This window comes from Furipterus horrens, unplaced genomic scaffold (genome assembly GCF_987537825.1).
Source record: "Furipterus horrens unplaced genomic scaffold, mFurHor1.1.pri manual_scaffold_8, whole genome shotgun sequence".
Lineage (NCBI taxonomy): Eukaryota > Metazoa > Chordata > Mammalia > Chiroptera > Furipteridae > Furipterus > Furipterus horrens.
Window position 1 is genome coordinate 10823426 of NW_028327178.1, and position 18750 is coordinate 10842175.

The 18750-nt window shown below is 49.2% G+C and overlaps 1 protein-coding gene across 2 annotated transcripts in view; it reads left to right on the plus strand.

The window, feature by feature from the left end:
• ALPK2 (alpha kinase 2) overlaps positions 1 to 18750 on the plus strand; it is a 90747-nt gene that overhangs the window by 40991 nt on the left and 31006 nt on the right. The gene's annotated exons all lie outside the window — the stretch shown is intronic.

Here is an 18750-nt window from a genome sequence, read left to right on the forward strand (position 1 = left end):
CAGTGTAGCTGCCCAGCCTCACCCCAGAGAGACTTGTGTTTCTCTCTGGGGTCATGAGGTCTCAAGGGTACAGTAAGGAGATGTCGTCTTAGGTTCTGATAGTTAAGGAACTTTCTGATCAGAAATAAGCACTAAGCATAGAATGGGAGCTCCATGGTGTCAGGGAGTTTGATCACTGTGTTTTGTTCATTGATAATATCCCAAGTCCTTGGAATGGTGCTGGTTGCATGACAGGCACTTAATAATTGAGTATGTAGCCACATGGACCTAGATTCAATTCCAGGCATAGTCGGGTATGAATCTATGATGATAGGTCTCAACCACTTTATGGCTTTCATTGTCATAAATATACTCTGTGGTTCCCTTCGCCTACCAACTTGCCCCAAAGAAATCGCTTCTCATTGCTCTTTTGGGCCTAGGAATGAATTGGTTTGTGCTAGGGTGTCCCATACTTTACTCCTGGGCTCCCTTGAGAATGTTTGTAATCACATACAACCTTGGCCTTCTCAGTGTCAATGCTAATGTTAGATCCAAGAAGATCTTATCCTATTCTCTTAACATTCATGACCTCCCACAATGTTGCTTCCATCTACCTCTGGGAGGCAGAGCAGGCATGCCCACTGGTTTCCTTGTCTGGAAAACAAATCATTTTCTCAGACACGTGGCGTGTTTTGCATCTTCTTGTCCAAAATGCCTTCACTTGGCTTGTTGCTAGCTCAGCTTTTCTGGTCCTTCAAGGCCAAGATCCTTTCAAGGTCCTTCAAGGTGCACCTCCCTTGAAGCACTTTCCTCATCGCTTCCAGCATTCCCGGCCACGTTCTTTGTAGCGTGTCGCAGGCTCCAGATCTGAGTTTGGTTCCTGCCCTGCTACTCTGACTCTGTGACCCTGGGAAACAACACTTAAACCCTCTCAGTCCCAGCTTCCTCATCGAAAACAGAAATAATGATAATAAATAGTAATACCTCCCAGAGAGTTGTGAGGATTGAAGTCTTGCACGTAAAATGCTCAGCATAGGCCCTATTATGCAGTTAACATTTAATAAGTATTAACCTCTTTACTTTGTTTATTTACCTTCTTAATACACGTTCTTTCTCCCCATATTCAAGACATATTCAGGGCTGGCTACCAGTGGCTTTATACCTCTTTTTGATTGAAAATTTTATGAGATAATTGTACATGTACATGCAACTGTAGGAAGTAATAGAGAGAGCTCGCTGTACACATTGCCCAAGTTCCCCCGGTTGGTAATATTGTGCAAAGCTGTGGCATAGCTCCAAGATATTGACGATGATAGCATTGACCGACCTTATTCAGGTTTTCCCAGTTTTACTTGTACTACTGTGCATGTGCATTAAATCTATGCAAAGCATATCACCTGTGTAAGTTCATGTGGTCGTCGTCGTCGTCGGCAGCCGTCCGTCTCGAGAGACGATGGTGTAGCTTCTTAAGAGTCTATCTGCACCGCCGAGAATGGCTGTGCAGTCCGACTCGGGAGTGACACGGTATCTGTCTCCTCCCGTGTTGAATCGACATCTTGCGATGACGCTGGAGTGTCCTCTCCAGTGAAGCTGAAGCTACAGAGCCTGGGCAGGGTGATATGGAGGGTCTGCTGTTGCCCATGCAGCAGACCCCCCCTCTCTTCGCAGCTGAAGGGTCCAAGGGAAAGACGGAGTCAATACAGCTTGGTTTCAGTTCATGTGGTAATTGGTATGAAACTGGTTTAACCCAAGTTCAGCCTAGTAGCTAGGCAGGCGGTGCAAGAACGGGCATTCACAGCCTAAAAATTTGCATGGCCAGATACCCAGTGACAGGCAGGTCACATAGTAGGTCTCCAGCAAAAAAAATTTTAAGCATAGAAAACTATAAGCAGATAATCTAAGCCTTCTTGCTGTATCGTTTTCATATCTGGGACAGCACAACCTGAGATCATGGGTTCATTTGCGTAATAATGTGCCCCCCACCTCCCCAAAAATCAACTGATAAAACTGACTCTGGGAGGCTGGTAAGTGAGCTCCCTACGGAGATGGGAAGGGCAGAGATTTATAGGGGCTCATCTCTCAGCACCTGTCAGCACCGATCCAGGGAACAGTACAAACATTTGTTTTGCTTTTCCATGGCTGACCCAGGGAATAGTACAAACATTTGTTTTGTTTTTCCATGGCTGACCCAGGGAGCAGGTACAAACATTTGTTTTGGTTTTAGTCACAAAGCCCGGGTGCCACTCCTGCCAAATGCCGTTACTGCCCTGGACCTGTATGATCACTGACTGCCCTGGTTCGCTGTGGTAACTGTACTCAGTCCGTGTTCAATATTAGCTCCTACAGCCTTGCTACTCACAGTATCGTCTGCAGACCGGCTTGTCAAAATGCAGAATCCCAGGCCCCGCCTCGGCCTCGCTGGATCAGAATCTGCATTGTAACCCGATTCCTAGGAGACACGTATGCACGCTGACGTTCCAGAAGCCCTGACCTAGAGACCAGATCTGGTGTAATTTGGTCTGTGCTGTGGCCTGGGCATTGGGGGATTTAAAAGCTCCCAGGTGATTCTCTGTACCTCCACGGTTGAGAATCCTTGCTGTGCTTTAAAATCACCTGTGGTCTTTCCTAAATATACAGGTGCCACTGCAGAAGTCCTGATTTAGGTGGTTCTAGGGTGGGCTTAGGCATGTGTGACCTAAGAGTCCTCAGTGAGTGGGACGCAGGGGTCGCCCTGGGGGCTCCAGGTTCTACGCCCACTGAAAGGGGCTGCAGAGAGTCACAGGTTGTCACCTTGTGAAAGCAGTCTCTCAGGGACTTTGGAAGCCCTCACCCCGCTTTCCCTGTCTTAGCCAGGAACAAAGCGCAGCTTCCTTGGTGATGTGTATTCATGCGTAGGAGCTGTAATGCAATATATGCATTCCTGCAATGCCTCACCTTCTGCAAAATCACACACTTAAAATATCAGGACCCCTGGGGAAAATAGCATTCTCCCCAGGCCACTTCATAAACAGACCATTTTAAAACCAGAGACAAAAGCAAGAAATGTGCCCAGGAAGCTCCCTCGGAGCACCCAGGGCAGCAGCTCAGGTCATCCAGTGGCTGCCATGGCAGATGTTAAAAATACAGTGATCCCTCACTTACTGTGGGTATTGCGTTCTAGACCCCCCTGCAATAGGTGAAAATCCGCGAAGTAGGAATTTTACACTTATTTTAGTATTTACTGTACAGTACCACCAAATCCCGCGATATAGCGAAAAATCTGTGATAAATAATTAAATAAAATATTTAAAAAAATCATGCGATACAGTGAGGCTGCGATAAGTGAACCGCGATATAGAGAGTGACTACTGTGCACAAGATAATGGACTGGAAATGCTGCTGACCTTTCGTTTGAGCAAGCTGGAGCATGCTGAGACCGCAAAGATGGGGTGGGTCCCCGGCCCAACGGGCTGCTGTGAGGGTGGTCCCGGGAGATGCCACCGGTCCTCAGGGGCACAAGTCTGGAGCGTTCTGCTTAGGAGACAGGAGCGCCGGGGCAGGGTGCAATTTTAATTTTATTAAAATATGACTTAAACAGTCCCTGCTGCCACTGCAAAAGTCAGGTCAAAGGCTATTCCATTTCCTGCTCAAGATTCTATCCTTTAGTCCAGCTACCCAGAGCCCCTTGGTCTAGGAAACATCACGTATAAACCAATGCAGCATCCACGTTACGCTGACATCAATTTCCTATTAACCACTCTCCTATAGCCAGACCCCTATTAACCAATCTCCTAGGGCCAGGCCCCTGTGAACCCACCTCCTAGGGCCAGGCCCCTGTGAACCAATCTCCTAGGGCCAGACCCCTACTAACCAATCTCCTAGGGCCAGGCCCCTGTGAACCCACCTCCTAGGGCCAGGCCCCTGTGAACCCATCTCCTAGGGCCAGGCCCCTGTGAACCCATCTCCTAGGGCCAGGCCCCTGTGAACCCACCTCCTAGGGCCAGGCCCCTGTGAACCCATCTCCTAGGGCCAGGCCCCTGTGAACCCATCTCCTAGGGCCAGGCCCCTGTGAACCCACCTCCTAGGGCCAGGCCGCTGTGAACCTACCTCCTAGGGCCAGGCCGCTGTGAACCAATCTCCTAGAGCCAGGCCCCTGTGAACCCATCTCCTAGGGCCAGGCCTATATGAACCCATCTCGTAGAGCTAAGTCTTTACAGCACAGAGACCTCATGGAGCCCGAAGGCCCCCTTCTGCCCAGGTGCTCTGAGTCGTCAGGGCTGTGCATCAAAAGCGAGGGCCCGGATTTATCGGCATTGGAATCACCCACTAAGGTGCACGTTTAAAAATACAGATCTCTAAATATCCGCCCAGACTTGTTGAACCTGTTCTTTTCACAGGCCCCCTAGGTGATTCTCCTGGGCAGCGGAACGTACGCTGGGGGCTGAGTTAGACTGAGACCTAGGAGGAGCTGCAACCGGAGGCGCTCCTGTAAAGGATCGCGGGATTGGCAGGGAGGCCAGGGCTTGTGGACCGTAACCCCTTCGTCCTAAGAGGAAGAAACCCTCAGGATTTGCATTTTTCTCTGCTTCCTAGTTGGCTGGCTGTAAATGCGGCTTGTGCTTCACCTGTCCGGCAGCTGAAATAAATACAGATCCTGGTTTATTGTAACTGATCCAAAACAGGTGGGCCCTCTCCAGCTGCATTTTATTTTGAGGAACAGCAGCTCAGGGGCAGGAATTCAGGCGGCAGCGGGAGAGGCTGGTGCGAGGAGGGTCCCTTGGCTGCTAGGGTGGGTTTTAGTCCCTGCAGCAAATCTCTCATCCCTGCCTTGGGTGGGAGCTGAGTGCCCGCGACATGACTTCTTGGGCTTTCTTTTTGCTGTGACTGAAAATGAACTTGCTTTGCTGAAATGGGATAGAAAAATGTGGGACTAACCCACCGTCCATCAGTACAAATGATAAAGCTGTGGTCCTCAAGACAGTGTGGTAGTCGTATCAAGTAGATAAATAAACAAACTGAGTCGAGAGGGCAGAATCAGACCCAGGAATATATCGGAATTTGGTTTATGATAGAAATAGCCTCTCAAGTTTTGGGGAAGAAACAAAATCGTCAATGCTGGCATGGTTAGTCATCCATACGAGAAAGATAAAAAACAAGACCAGTAAATTACAATGGATCCCAAATAAACTCCAGAGGATCTCTCAGTTAAAGATAAAAACGACACCAACAAAAACCCCCTACAAACTACTAGAAGAAAGTATTGGAAACTATTTTTATGACCTTGAAAGTCATAATTTCTTCTTGGGCCCCAAAGGACAACAATCGCAACAAAAAAATAAAATGAAGAAGAAAGCCGATAATTTTGATGACATCAAACTAAAAATTTCTATATAACAAAAAATACTGTAAACAAACATAAGTGAAAGTGACACACCAGGAGAAATTCGTAGAATATAGTAATAAAGATTAATTTCCAAAGTATATAAAAACCAAATAGATAAGAAAAATACTCCTAACAACTGACTTTTTAAAAAGGTAAAATTAGATAAACATGAAGGTCATAGAAGAGGGACATAGTAAACGTGAGAGAAGATGTACAACAAGGATAATAATATCGGTTGTTGCGATGGGGGAGAAACGGGTACATTGATTACCAGCAAGAGTGTAATTTCATGATGTCATTTAAAATAAAATAAAATAAATTACCATTATGTAGCAGTTTCGTTTCTCAATATCTTCTCTTGAGAAAGACTGTATACTGGCCTAAGGAGACAGGTACCATAATATGTGTTGCAGAATTAATTGTCTGAGGAAACATTTACATAGAAATGACTAAATGAAATGTGACCTGTTCAAACGACAGACATCTGGAAACATTTTGTAGGGCATGAGCAAGGTATATTACAGAATCATACATACAACATAATACCATTCATGCCCCCAATCCAAGCCATAACAGTATATGTTATTTGTACATATATATGTACATAAATTTTTTTTAAGTCTGGAAGGATCCACACCAAAATGACAATGGTGACTAATTTCGGGGAAGGGAAATAAGACTCTCACATTCAGAGGGGTGATTAGTGATGTCATGCTTTTAAAGGAAACTATTTGATTATTACTTGTATTATTAAAAACTTTTTTTTTTTTTAAAAAGAAAAGGAAAACAAAGTGGGGCCCAGGATTCCTTGATTTTAGTCCTGGGTCTGCCATGAACCAGCTACACGTCCTGGAGTCATTTCTCGTCCTCTTTCTCTACCCCGCATGAGACAGGCTTACTTTAAAGGAAGTGTCACATTCTGGAACTCAGGAAGTCTCTGAGAGTAAGGACAGTCATGGACTCCACAGCTCATTCATGCTAGAATGTCATGACTCTGCCTACAACATCTCTGAGTCCCCAGAACCATCAACGTTCAGAGGCGCTCCCGGCCCAAGGATGCTTATGATGTGGCTGGAGTCCAAGAGAAGGCCTTCTGGGATGGTCATGCCCAGCATGTACCTTCTGACTACAGGGCAGTCACAGAGGGTGAGGTGCTGCAAAGAAAGCCGGGGACCCCCGTGCAGCCTGTAGTGCGGGGCTTCTCAAACACCGCACTACTGACGTTGGGGCAAGATAATTCTTTGTTATGGGCAACTGTCCTGTGCATTGTAGTATGTTCAGTGGCATCTCTGGTCAGCAGCAATTTCTACTCCTCATCCCCACCCCAGCTGGCACCCAAGACTATCTCCAGACATTGCCAATGTCCCCAGCAGGGAGGGGGCATCAGAAACCACCCCGTGTGGATTAGCTGTGGCTACATTCTGTACCAAATCAGCTCTGTCCATTAGAACTTTCGTGCAAGCCACACAGGTAATTTTGTCAATGTTCCCAAGTTGTGCAACCGTCACCACTATTTAATTCCAGAATATTCTTATCGTCCCCGAAAGAAACCTCATACTCATGAATAGTCATTTGCTTTTCTCCTCTCTTCCCATCTCCTGGCAAACCCTAAGTTCTGTCTTTTTAGATTTGCCTGTTCTGGACATTTCATATCACTGGAATCATACAATACTTACTGTAGGCGGCTTTTGTGTGTCTGCTTTTGTTCACCTAACATAATATTTTCAAGGGCCATCCATGTTGGAGCATTTATAAGTTCTTCATTCCTCTTTATGGCTGGATGATACCGCACTCTGTGGAGATACCACATTTATTTTTATCCATTCATCAGTTGGTGGGCATTTGGGCTGTTCCTACTTCCAGCTTTTATGAGCAGTGCGTGTGTGAACACTCACGTGCAAGTTCTTGTGTGGACATGTTTTCACTTCTCTCGGGTAAACACCTAGGAGTGGAATTGCTGGGTCCTCTGTGTCTAACCTTGTGTCTAGCCCACTTTACAAAGCAGGTGTGCTGCTTGACATTCCCATTCTTGCTTTCCTTTTGTTACAATCCATGAGCCCGCGCCGACACATCATTATCATCCAAATTCCCTAGTTTATGTTGGGATTCTCTCTTGGTGTTGTACCTTCTATGGGTCTTGACAAATCGGTAATGACATGCATTCACCATTATAATATGTAATTCTATTTTAAAGAAAAGGGCTGCTTCTTGTATGCCCTATACTCCTCACCAAGGTCTCCCTGGTTTGGATCAAGTGGCAAACAGCAGCGATTGTCACCCTAGGAGCCCCCTTCGGCCTCCTGCCCTCACCCTGTGCAGCCCTTATTTCTAATGACAGGCTCTAACTAAGCCCCCCACTTCCAAGGCCTTGGAGTCCCAGTTGCCATCCTGGCAGCTCTGCTGCTGGTTGGGCAGGCTCCACTGTGTCTCTTATGTCACTTTAAAAACAACATGTCACCCTGCCCCCAAGCCATCTATCAGGTTACTGTCAAGCTACAGGACTAAAGAGGACACATTCCAGTGGTCTCGGAGGTCATAGGTTACTGGGCTGGGGAAATCAGATGTAAATTGAAGTCTGGGCAGTGAGGGGGGTGGGGTGGCTCTTCCCTTAAAACTGTTTTTGTTATCTAAGGGCTCAAGAACAGCGTGGCCACCTTGCTGGAGGCCCGGGCTCCTACAGGATTGTGCTCCTCAAACTCTGCCTTGCAGGTGGATCACTGGGGAGCTTGGCAGGAGGTCTAATTTGGCACGTCTGGGGCGGGGCCTGGGAACCTGCACTTCTAACAAATGCCCAGTGCTTTCCAGGGACGTCACTGTAACAAAGGCTAAGGGCTTCGGCCAGGGAGTATTCAGTTTGCCCCACCCCGCACTCCTACCCTTGTTCACCATGCTCCATTGCCCTATAGCTAATAATAGTGGCCGGTTATTGAATAGAGGTGCATGCCAGGGGCTGTGCTATGACTTCGGTGGGTGAGCCTGTTCAGTTAACTCAGCCACCCAGTGAGAGGAATCCTGATGCTGTCCAGGCCCTGGGTCCGGAGGTGGTGCAGCCTGGCTTTGAATCGTCTGCCTTACTTTTTAGGCTCTTGAGCCCCAGCTGTGACGTGGCCTAGCTTCCCAATCCCATTTTAGGTCTGAGTTCCTTACCTCCCTTTAGAACGAAAATAAACTCTGATAATTGTGGTTGCCTCTGGTGAAAGAGACTAAGAGGGTGGCTGGAGTAGGAGGGACACTTAATTGTCCCTCTGTATTTTTTCATGGTGTACCTTGTGAATTCCATACCGTGTTTGTGCGCACATGTGCGCATGCGTGTGTGTATTAACTACTCAAATAAATTAAGTTAAAAAATAGCTAAAAAAAGAAAAAAGCCCATGGCCTTCCTAGTTAGAACCCTAAACCAACATCTAGGCCAGTACCAGACCAGTGCTCAGCGCCAGGAGTCAGGTAATTCCTCCAAAAAGGGCGCTCTGCTTCACTGCTGGGGTGACGAAGGTTGAAGACTCCGGCCACCTCCTCCCCATCCTCTGGGAATCTACCCAACAAGGCTGGCCTACAGCCTCCCACCAGATGATAAAAGATATACTTACCCCTGGTTGGTGAGGACTTTTCCAGAACTAGTAAATTCTGCAGTAATAATTGGTTGAGTAGACAGTGTTGGAAAATGCATGAATTCCTTCCCTTTAGACACCTTGATGTGTTCTGAATTCCATGGGTGCTTAACTTTGCCCTTTTGACATCACACATTAACAAAGAGGAGAAAACAATCACATTAACCGAAAACTGGTTGCACCCAGCCATCAAGCCATCAAGCCAGTGCCATAGATGTGACTTGAACCTTTACGCTAGCTTGCTAACTTAAGCTAATTGCTGCAATCATGAAAATGTGAATTAACATGTATTTGAAAGGCATGCAGGTTAATTACTTCCAAATCCACGATGTGAATGAATCTAATGGCTAAGAAGAGTTTACAAGAAGAGGCTTTGACCTAACCAGTTTTTACTGAACATAGGCACTTCTGATGTAATTAGCCATAATGAAGAGTGTCCCTATTAGAGAATTAATTGGCTCAGGGGACATATTAAAGGAAAGCAAGGTCCAGTGTGGGTGGAACCAGGTGTGTTTAGATGATGATGTTGGTAAGGAGGTTGGGGCCAGAGACTGTGGGGGCCTATGACTGGCCTCAGTATTGGGAAGACACTCAGCCCAGGGCCAGGCAGATAACAGTGTTCCTACTATGCTCAGAGTGTCTTTGGATACCTCCACCTGCCCCTCGAAAACCCCCCACTAGTCTTAAATTCGTTTGCTTCACACACGTGTACAGGAAGGACATGGGCCTCACCCTGTCCCTCTGACTGCTCTTCAGATGGTTAACAGAAGGGATGTGGGGACATGCACAACAGGGCCTGGGTCTTCACAGACGGAGCAGCTGGAATAGAGCCCAGCCCAGCGCTTGGGCAGAAGTGTCACGATAACTCAGCCATGATGAGCTCACGTTTGCAGACTGCAGGAAACGTTCACCCGAGTGTTCGTAGATCCTCATGCACCGTCCTGGTGCTGTTGGTCACAGAGGTCACCGCTGAGAGGTGACCAGTACCCTGGCCCACAGGGCGTCAGGTCTGCTGGTTCCTGCTTCTTCTGTGCCGCACTGAGAGCCTGACATCCCAACTTGCAGGGTGCCACACAGCCGTGTTCCCCAGGCTCTTGTGAACTCCATGGCATCAACATTGTTCTGGAAGCTGGGACAGAGACACCCAAGTCCCTCTGTCCTGCCCTCACTCCCAGGCCAGCAGATCTCGCTTACCAGAGGAGATCCATCTCTGATCAAAATTCTCTTTCCATGTCCTTCATTCATCCAACAAATATTGATTGAATACTCACTTTGTATCAGACCGTGTTCTGTGTGCCAGGGATCTGGGACAGTGAGCAGAGCAAAGTCTTGCCCTTAAGACACTTACCCCCTACTAGGGGAGACAGATCATGCACAGATGAACCTGTGACATTCGTAGTGATGGGTGCCGTAAAGACAGAGCAGGACTGGGAGCAAAGGGGGTGCTGCCTTAAGGAGTCAGGCCTTTCCGAGTCTTCTGACTTCTGAAAAGCCTCTCCCTCCCCAAGACTGTAGCCAAGAGTCATTGCAGGCAGGGCTTGCTTTTCACATGTCAGCCCCTTCCCCAAGGCAGTAAGGAATCACCTCCAGTTTTATTTGCTTGACTAGAGAGAGGGCAGGAAGAAAGTACCAGGAGAGGAACCAGGCTGTGACATTCCATCAGCGACAAGGCAATGGGACAGGTGTGTTCCGGTGAGGGTCTCCTCGTGTCCCTCTGTCTCCCCATCTCAAGTTTCTGAGGGTGGTCCTGCCCTCTGGAGGACTCTGGGGGTCAGAGTGGGCAGCACAAAAATTGGAGGAGGACAGGCAAGTTGGGAACCACCGAGCACACTAATCCGTGTCCAGAGCCGGCCTCAGGACTGTGGCCATGCGATGCTCTTCAGAGGACCCAGAAACTCAGAGGATTGGCCTGAAAAGATACTGATGGGTTTGAACTTAGAGAAAGTGAATTGTGCAAAGCAGCTGCTGGTCCCTTGCACCCCCGTGTCTCTGCTGAGTCACCTTCATCGAGAGGGACAAGGGTGGGAAAACAGAGGGAGAGCAGTAGCCAGCTTCTCCTGGGTTCTTGTGGCGTCCTCCTCCTGCCTAGATTTTGAATATCTTCTCTGTGGAAGGGCTCAGATCAGCTCAAATCTCCAGTTCCCTGTGACACTCCAAAGTCCCCGTCCTCTTGACATGTCCTATGCTCATGGCTGTACCCTGCCATGCATGTGGAGCTGATGATGCTCCTTCCACCGATCGGGGGGAACAGGCTACTTAACCCACCCCGGCCACCACACCTCTGGGGAAAGGGAGGGCAGAGAAGCCTCTTAGCCTATGATCAACCCGAAGGACCCGCTGAGGATCCTCAAGAGAAGAAGAGGTGGGGGACACAGCAAGCTGTCAGGGAGGGAGCGGGTCTCACATCCGGAGGGGGTCCCACAGCAGGAGTGGCTGGAGCACCTCCAGGTAGGTGCATTCAGAGATGTTGCTGTCCGTGTTGTGAGCGGGGTTGAGGACAGAGTTCAGGATGTGGCCTATGGTGACAGAGAGAGGGATGGACCTCGACCCCCGTCACACTGCGCCCCATCATGGTGTCTGGCGTTCCTCCCAGGTGCCTGCCATCAAAGACAGGAATGGCAGATGTCCATTGTCCCGATTCTGACCCCCATGTGGCTCTCCTGGCAGCCCTCGCACACAGCCTTCACCTCTCTCCCCCAGGTTCCCCTGTAGAACCTCAACACACTTTGGCCCTGTTATAGCCCAAAGGTGACAGCTGGGAGAGCATGTGTTTATTAGGCACTGACTCAATGTCCCAAATGTTATAGCAGGCAGGTGTCTCAGCCCCTCAAAGGGCTGATGGTGAAATGCTCTGAACTAGACACCCAAGAGGGGTCCTTACGCCCTCCTCCTCTCCAGTCCCCAAATCCTGTCAATTCTCCCTCCACAGTGTCTCCTGAGGCAGGAGCTTCCTCTCTCTATTGGTCCTGAGGGCTGCCATCATAAATTGTCACACGGGCGGCTTAAAACATGGAGATAGACTCTCTCAAGTTCTGGAGGCCAGAAGCCTGAAATCGAGGTATCAGCAGTGCTGTCTCCTCTGGAGGCTCCGAGGCAGAAGCCGCTCCATGTCCGTCTGTCTGTCTGTCTCTTTCTCTCTCATAGTTTCTGTGGCTGCCAGCTTCTCTGCCCCTGCGGCCACATGGCGTTTTCCCTCTGTGTCTCTGAGCCCAGACTTCCCTCTTCTTATAAAAACACCAGTCATTGGATTGGAGCGCACTCTGATACAGTGTGACCTCGTCCTAACTTGATTACATCTGTGAAAACTTGATTTTCAAATAAGGTCACGTGCACAGGGGCCAGGGGCTAGGAGTCAAACATATCTTTTGGGCAACATGATTCCACCGACAACACCCTCCATCTCTTCAATCACCACGGTTGCCCGAGCTTCATAATTTTATCTGGGCCACTGCCATACTAAGACAGTGTCCTCCTAAGACAGTGTCCACATGCTATTGGGACAACCTCCCTGAAACCTACATCTGGGAATGTCATTCCCTTGCTTAGAACAACACTGCCTTCCCAGCCCCTGTCAAACTGTGATGGACCCTCTCGCTGTAGGAAATAAAATGTGAACCCACAGCACCATGCATGAGCTGTAGCCTCTTTCCTCATCACCCCCCTGCTCCCCTCTTCTCCTCCCATGCCCCCCCATCCTAGTCATTCTGGATAACTGAGCACTTGCCTGCCCCAAGGCCTTTGTGTATGCTCTTTCCTCCACCTTCTCTCCTTATAGAACATCCTTGACCTTGTCGGTTTCCTCGTGTACAGTGTCAGTTTTGGGGAGACGGAGTTCTTCACTGGGGTGGTTCTTTCCTCAGCAGCTAAGATGAGGCCTGGCCCAAGGAGAGTTGGCAGCAAGGATTTGATTAGCCAAGGAATTAATAAATGTAAATGCACAGGCAGCAACTAAATGCACTCTGGATTTCCCCCTGATACCCTTGTTCCTTCTCCTCTCCCTGCAGGAGAATGGGTTTCTCCCCTAACGGCTCGCTCTTCTCTCTCCTGGCCTTCCCTGCCTGTTACAGCTGCTGGTTTGCCCCGCTGGGCTCTTACCCTGTGAGCTCCGTGGAGACAGACACCAGCTCTGGGTCGTATGCGGATTCCCAGACCCAGTGCCTGTCGATGTTACTATTTATCAAACGGAATTAAACGGGGTTCAGTTGGCAAGACAGAAACATGAAAAACGATGCTCCCCTCCCCCCTCCAAGGTACCGCCTCCGCCCCATTTGCAGCGCTGAGGTGGGGGTGGGGCCCGGGCAGGAGGTAAGGCTGCACATTCTCCCCGTTCCCCGTTCTGCTGATGCTTGAAAAATTATCTTTCTGAGTCAGCACAGGTATTTTGATACTGCCTTGAGGTTCTGGGCATGTTTTTGTCAAGTGATGTTCTAAAAACAAGTGCTTTCACATTTACTACCAAACGGGCAGCAGTGTGTGGGAGTGACCTATCACGAGAACGGTCTGAGAGCCGTTCACCCCTTCGTCTTTAAGATTCCGAGTGTGGGGTCTAAATCTGGCAACAGACGTAAGGAACTCCCCAGGCACTGCCTTCCCGGCAGCAAGGGGGTACACCATCTAGCTCAGGCCTGGGCAGGCCCCTCCCTAAAGAACATTCTGGAGTGGTTGAAGCTGCTACAGGTCTGGAGGGCTGGGGTCCAGGATGCCAGCCTTCGTAAGAGCAGGGCAGGGACAAGGAACAGCCCCTGGGGGTTACTGAACCCCACTGTCCAACAGCCTGCTTACCACAGGAGCAAGCAGAATTTCCAGAAGAGCACTGGCCGGCCCTACCTGCCCGGCTGCTGGAATGTCATCCTAAACGTCTCTCTCCTCCTGAACGCCCACATCAGGGCAGCGTTTCACTGCAGGGTGTTGATGGCAAACTGGAGACTGGGGAGTGAGGCCCTGCAGGGCCAGCTGGGAAAAGAGTGGGGTGCTATCAGGGGCTGCATAATGTCCCCCCCGAAATTGATGTTCACCTGGAACTGCAGCATGGGACCTTGTCTGGAACTAGGGTCGTTGCAGATGCAATTGCATAAGATGAGGTCATTAGGTAACATGAAGGGAAAAAGACCAGGACGGATTCTTCCCGGGAGCTTTCGGTTGGGCCCCGGGACACCTTGATCTCAGACTTCCGAGAGGATCAGTGTGTGTGAAGTCACTGAGTGTGTGGTAATTTGTTTCCACAGCCCTAGGAAACTAATGTTTGTTTTTCCAGTTTTGCCTCCAGGACCTCCTTCCCAAGCAGCTGGGAGATTAGGGCTGCCCCGCGGAGGTGGGGGCGGGGGCAGTGAGGTGACAGTGGGTGGTGCGGAGGAAAACAAACAGACGAAAAGAAACAGCTGTTCGTTTTTAGTTCTGTTTAAGCAGGACCACACGTTTTCCACTCGGGCTTTGTTGCGAGAGGAGTTTTCCAAGTTCCTCTCCTCACGTTAGATTCGAGTGTTATCTCTGCACAATCAGAAAGCAGGAGCGTGAGGGTTTAGGCCAGGGGGCCCAACCCTCGAGACACGGGACAAAAATGCGCGCAGCAGCGCAAAGAGATGGAGGCAGGGCCCAGAGGCCACACCCACCCCGACTTCTGGGCTCCCCACGACGTCAGGACTGTGTTAGAAGAAGCTAAGGGAGACCCTGACAAGATCTTTCTCTGCTTACCTTTTGAGACATGGGGACTAGCTCATCCCACCCCCCAACCCATCCACCGGTGTGGGCGGCTCAGACACCAGCTTCTAAAAGCAGGGTCCAGGTGAGCAGAACTAAGGGCCTGCGCCCTCCCTAAAGGACCGTGTGAGTTACACCGGCGACCGGCGCCATCAGAGAGAAAACTGTTCTCCACTCATTCCCCAAGTCCCTCCCCGTGAGTAGGAGCTCGCGAGAAAGACCAGATCAGTTTCAGAGAAAGAATGAAGAGCGGGCACAAACGCAGGCATACAAGAAGGAGTATGTGTGACTTTTCATACCACCATAAGGGCAAATATCAGCTCAGCACTTTTTCTTTTTTTCTGCTTTCCTACCTCAAATCACTGCATTGACTCCTAGATATTTTCTTTCTTTCTTGGTTCTCAAAGCATTTCCCCAACAGCTTCAGCTTCCCAGAAGCTTCTTTGTGAGTCATTCTTTCCCTTCCACCGATAAGGGGAAAGTTGATGTTGATAGCTCCATCAGTAGAGGTCCCTGAATTTCCAGTCTGCTCTGTACCACGCTCCTCCCCACTTCCTGCCTTTGAGCCCCTTACCTTTCAAGTACAGGTGTTTGAAACTTACCCCGTCAGCTGCACTCTGTGATTGCACAACTCTGCGCCTGTGGCCAGGTGGACAGTGCCACCTTCTTTGCCTGGTGCCCATGGATATAATTAGACTGATGTCTTCTGGGCAGTATGTAGTGAAAACCCCAGTTGTTCCTGATTAAAACAAGAGTTGCTTGTCTCTCTGCTCAGAAGAAAACAGCAGGCTTCAGTTTAGACTGAAGAAGATTGAGGTCAACCAAGCATTGACTTATTAGTGATGAAGAAGAGTTACAGTTTAGTAGAAAATACTTATTAACCAAAGCATAGGACCATTAGGCAATTTTTCAAGTAGAAGATCAATGTCAACAGACACAGTGACAGAGAATGAGAAGTGAACCAGACTCTGAAGGGGCAAAGTCTTCCTGTCTATGTTGACACTGAACCAAGAACAGATGGGATGGATGTTCACTCATTTGATCTATTTTTTGGAGCACCTACTAAGTGCCTTGCTCCATGGTGAACGAGACTAACCCTGTCCTTCCCTCATGGATCTCACTATCCCAGGAACTTTTGTTTCTGCTGCTGAATGAAGTCGTCTCTGAATCTCATCAAGTAATGGTTACTACCTGCTGGGTAACTGTACCTTTCTATACCTGTCTGCTTTGAGGGGGTAGTTCTGCTTAAGCAGAAGCCAAACCTGAGGACATAAAGCTGTGCCGCTACTTACAGAGGAGACATATGGCATATTAAGGGCTCTTCAAGCCCCAAGCCTGCAGTTTCTTCTGATTTTTGGTAACAGCCATCTGTGACAGGTGACCTGCCTAGATTTATGTTTACATTCATATTTTCCTAGTGCTGACTGTCATCATTATTGCACACTTTGAAGTCACGCTGAATAGGCAAAGTCATAGTGTAGTAACTGTGACAAATACTTCCTGTCTCTAAAGTTTACAAGAACTTACTTTATACAAGGTATTATTGTCAGTGCTGTACGGTAATTGCTACTGTCTTAGTTTTGATTTTGGTCACAAATTCTAGAAATGGTGAAGAGAGATATTGATTTGAAAAGACTGACCTAGAACCTGCCTGTAGTTTCATTCCCCCCCCCCCCCTTGCTATCCAGTCTGAATTCTGCAGAGAAATTTGGGGCACTGTGGGAAGTAAACAATTGGACCCCACTCACTCAGCCCCTGCTCATTGCTGACAACAGGGATTTGTGCCATGAGCCCGGATGGGTGGGCTTAAGGGGATCTGGAGGCCCCTGAAATTATGCACAAGACTGTGTGGGTAGAATAAGAGTTCCTGGGAAAAAGAAGCCACTACTTTCCTCAACCCCAAAAAGGGTTAGGAATGTTGGGGCCAATGGCGACTGGTCGTCCTTTCTGGAGCTGTGATGATGTTATTGATTTGGTCTAGGTGTGTGAGCCTCCAGAATCCTTTGGGATTGGCTTCAGGGCCCACATGCTGACACAGTGCAGTCTACTTACTGCATAGAAGAGGGAGAAGCAGTGACGAGAGGGGCAGGACAAGAGCTGGAACTCCAGAGAGTGCCCATGTCCCATGGTGACCTGCTCTCCAGACTGCTGTCCCTTCCCTGGCCCTCAGTGCCTCATTCTGGCTCCGTCTCCATATGGCGACATGCTGTGTCCTTTCCCCTAAAACTCTTATAGGCACAGAGTAAGATGTAGAAGCCATAGTCGTCAAAGGAAGATCTGGTTCCAGATGGAAGGTGAGGTGTAAGCCCCATTTCAATGTTACTGTTGTTCCCATGGCAACAGGTCATAGCACCTCAGAGCTGCTGGGGCTAAGAGACATGCTCAACCCTCTCACTTTGCTGTGGAAGAAACAAGCCCCGAGAGCCGGTGGCTTCTCCAAAGCCACGTCCCACGTCGCAGCGCATCCAGGACCAAACCCTGGGTTTTCCGAGGTCCAACCCTCTTTCCATTCCCTGCTCCACTTTCCATTCACTCCCCATCCAAGTCCAGGCTCTTCCATCAGAAAACCAAAGGCTATTCAGAAGTGGCTGGTGGAATTCGAGAAACATTTCTGGCCTTCCCAACTCCATTTTCCCTACGTTTGCACGGCTCCCAGTGCCCTTGCAGAAATCATGGCTCTCCTCCCAGCCTGCAGATGCAGGAAAACCAAGATGCCTACGGGAGAGGGAGGTGGCTGCTTTTCTGACACAGGTACTTGGGGGTTTGTCACCAGATGGCTCTCCTCTGGGTTGGTGTAGCCGGCATATTTCTCCCTAGCATGATACAACCAAAAGTCCCAAAGGCATACATTTTTATGCCGTTTTTTTAAGACATTGGCTGCATTAACACGGTGGTGCCTGCCGTGTGTTAAGGCTCTCATAGGGCTCAGTGACTTATTGTTCGTGACAGTTTCGCTACTTGCCTCACGCCACCCAGGTGCACAATGAACACAGGAAGCTCCTGGCTCTTTCTCTCATGCTGTGTCACCAGGCAGATTCCACTGAATGCACGGAGCCCGAGCCCTGGGAGAGGGAATTCGTCATGGAAGCCCTGTCCACTCCCAGTGAGAGATCAAATTGGTGCTTTATAAACTCTAAGACTTTGCCAGGATTGTAACAGTGGCTGGTGGGAGATTTCTTGCCTCCCATGAGGGAATGGAATGAAGATGAGCGGGTCAAATGACAGGGCTGTTCAGATCTGGTTTCAGGATTGGGGGCGTTAGACAGTGTCCTCGTCTTTGTTATGTGTCATTTTAACTTTCAAAGCCTTACAGTGAAGCTTCTTTCTGGGCCACCCGGCAACTCCCCAAAATAAACTCAAGTTCCTGAAATATTCTAGGTTGCCTTTAAGCTTTCGTTGGCTGGGGCCGGGGCTGTTTGCAGGGCTGCAGGCCCCGGTGGTATGGATTTAATCTATCCAATGACGAATGACACTGGGCCCATAGCGAGGGCTCAGCAGATATTTAGGAAAGGTTAGTTATGGGCGAGGCTACAGCAGCCCGGGAGGCTGGGGAGTGGGGCAGCTCCCAGTCGAAGATTCCTGGAACCACAGGGGGAAATTGATGATGTGCAGACAGCTGTTGAAGGACACGGTGCTATTTGTACCTAGTCCAGATAAGGAGGAAAGAACATTCAAAGACCATTTCAAAAGAAACAGAATTTAGAGAAAGTTTTTCCACAGGAGGTCATGTGGCGGTGCTGGCTGGCAGAAGCAAGGAGCTAAATGCTTGACCCTCCTGGCCCTGGGGGGCTATGTTTGCCTTTTGAGCTGGGACCGCTCCTTTGATGATCCTTCTTCTCACATTTCCCCATTCTCCCTCCCCCACTGGACTCCAAGTTCATCTTGTCTCAGGCCCTTTTGATCCCTTGGCACACTGACCAGTCCTCGCCCTTCAAACTAATCCCTACCTCAGTTCACCCAGCGCCTCCAGAAGGGCTCCAGGGTGAACCTCCCGCCTTCTCCCTCACCCTCAGCAAGGCATTGGCCTATGGCATCCATCAGGACTGCTTTTAGCTGCAGTTAACAAAACGACCAACGGATAGTGGCCTCAATCATAAGGACCTT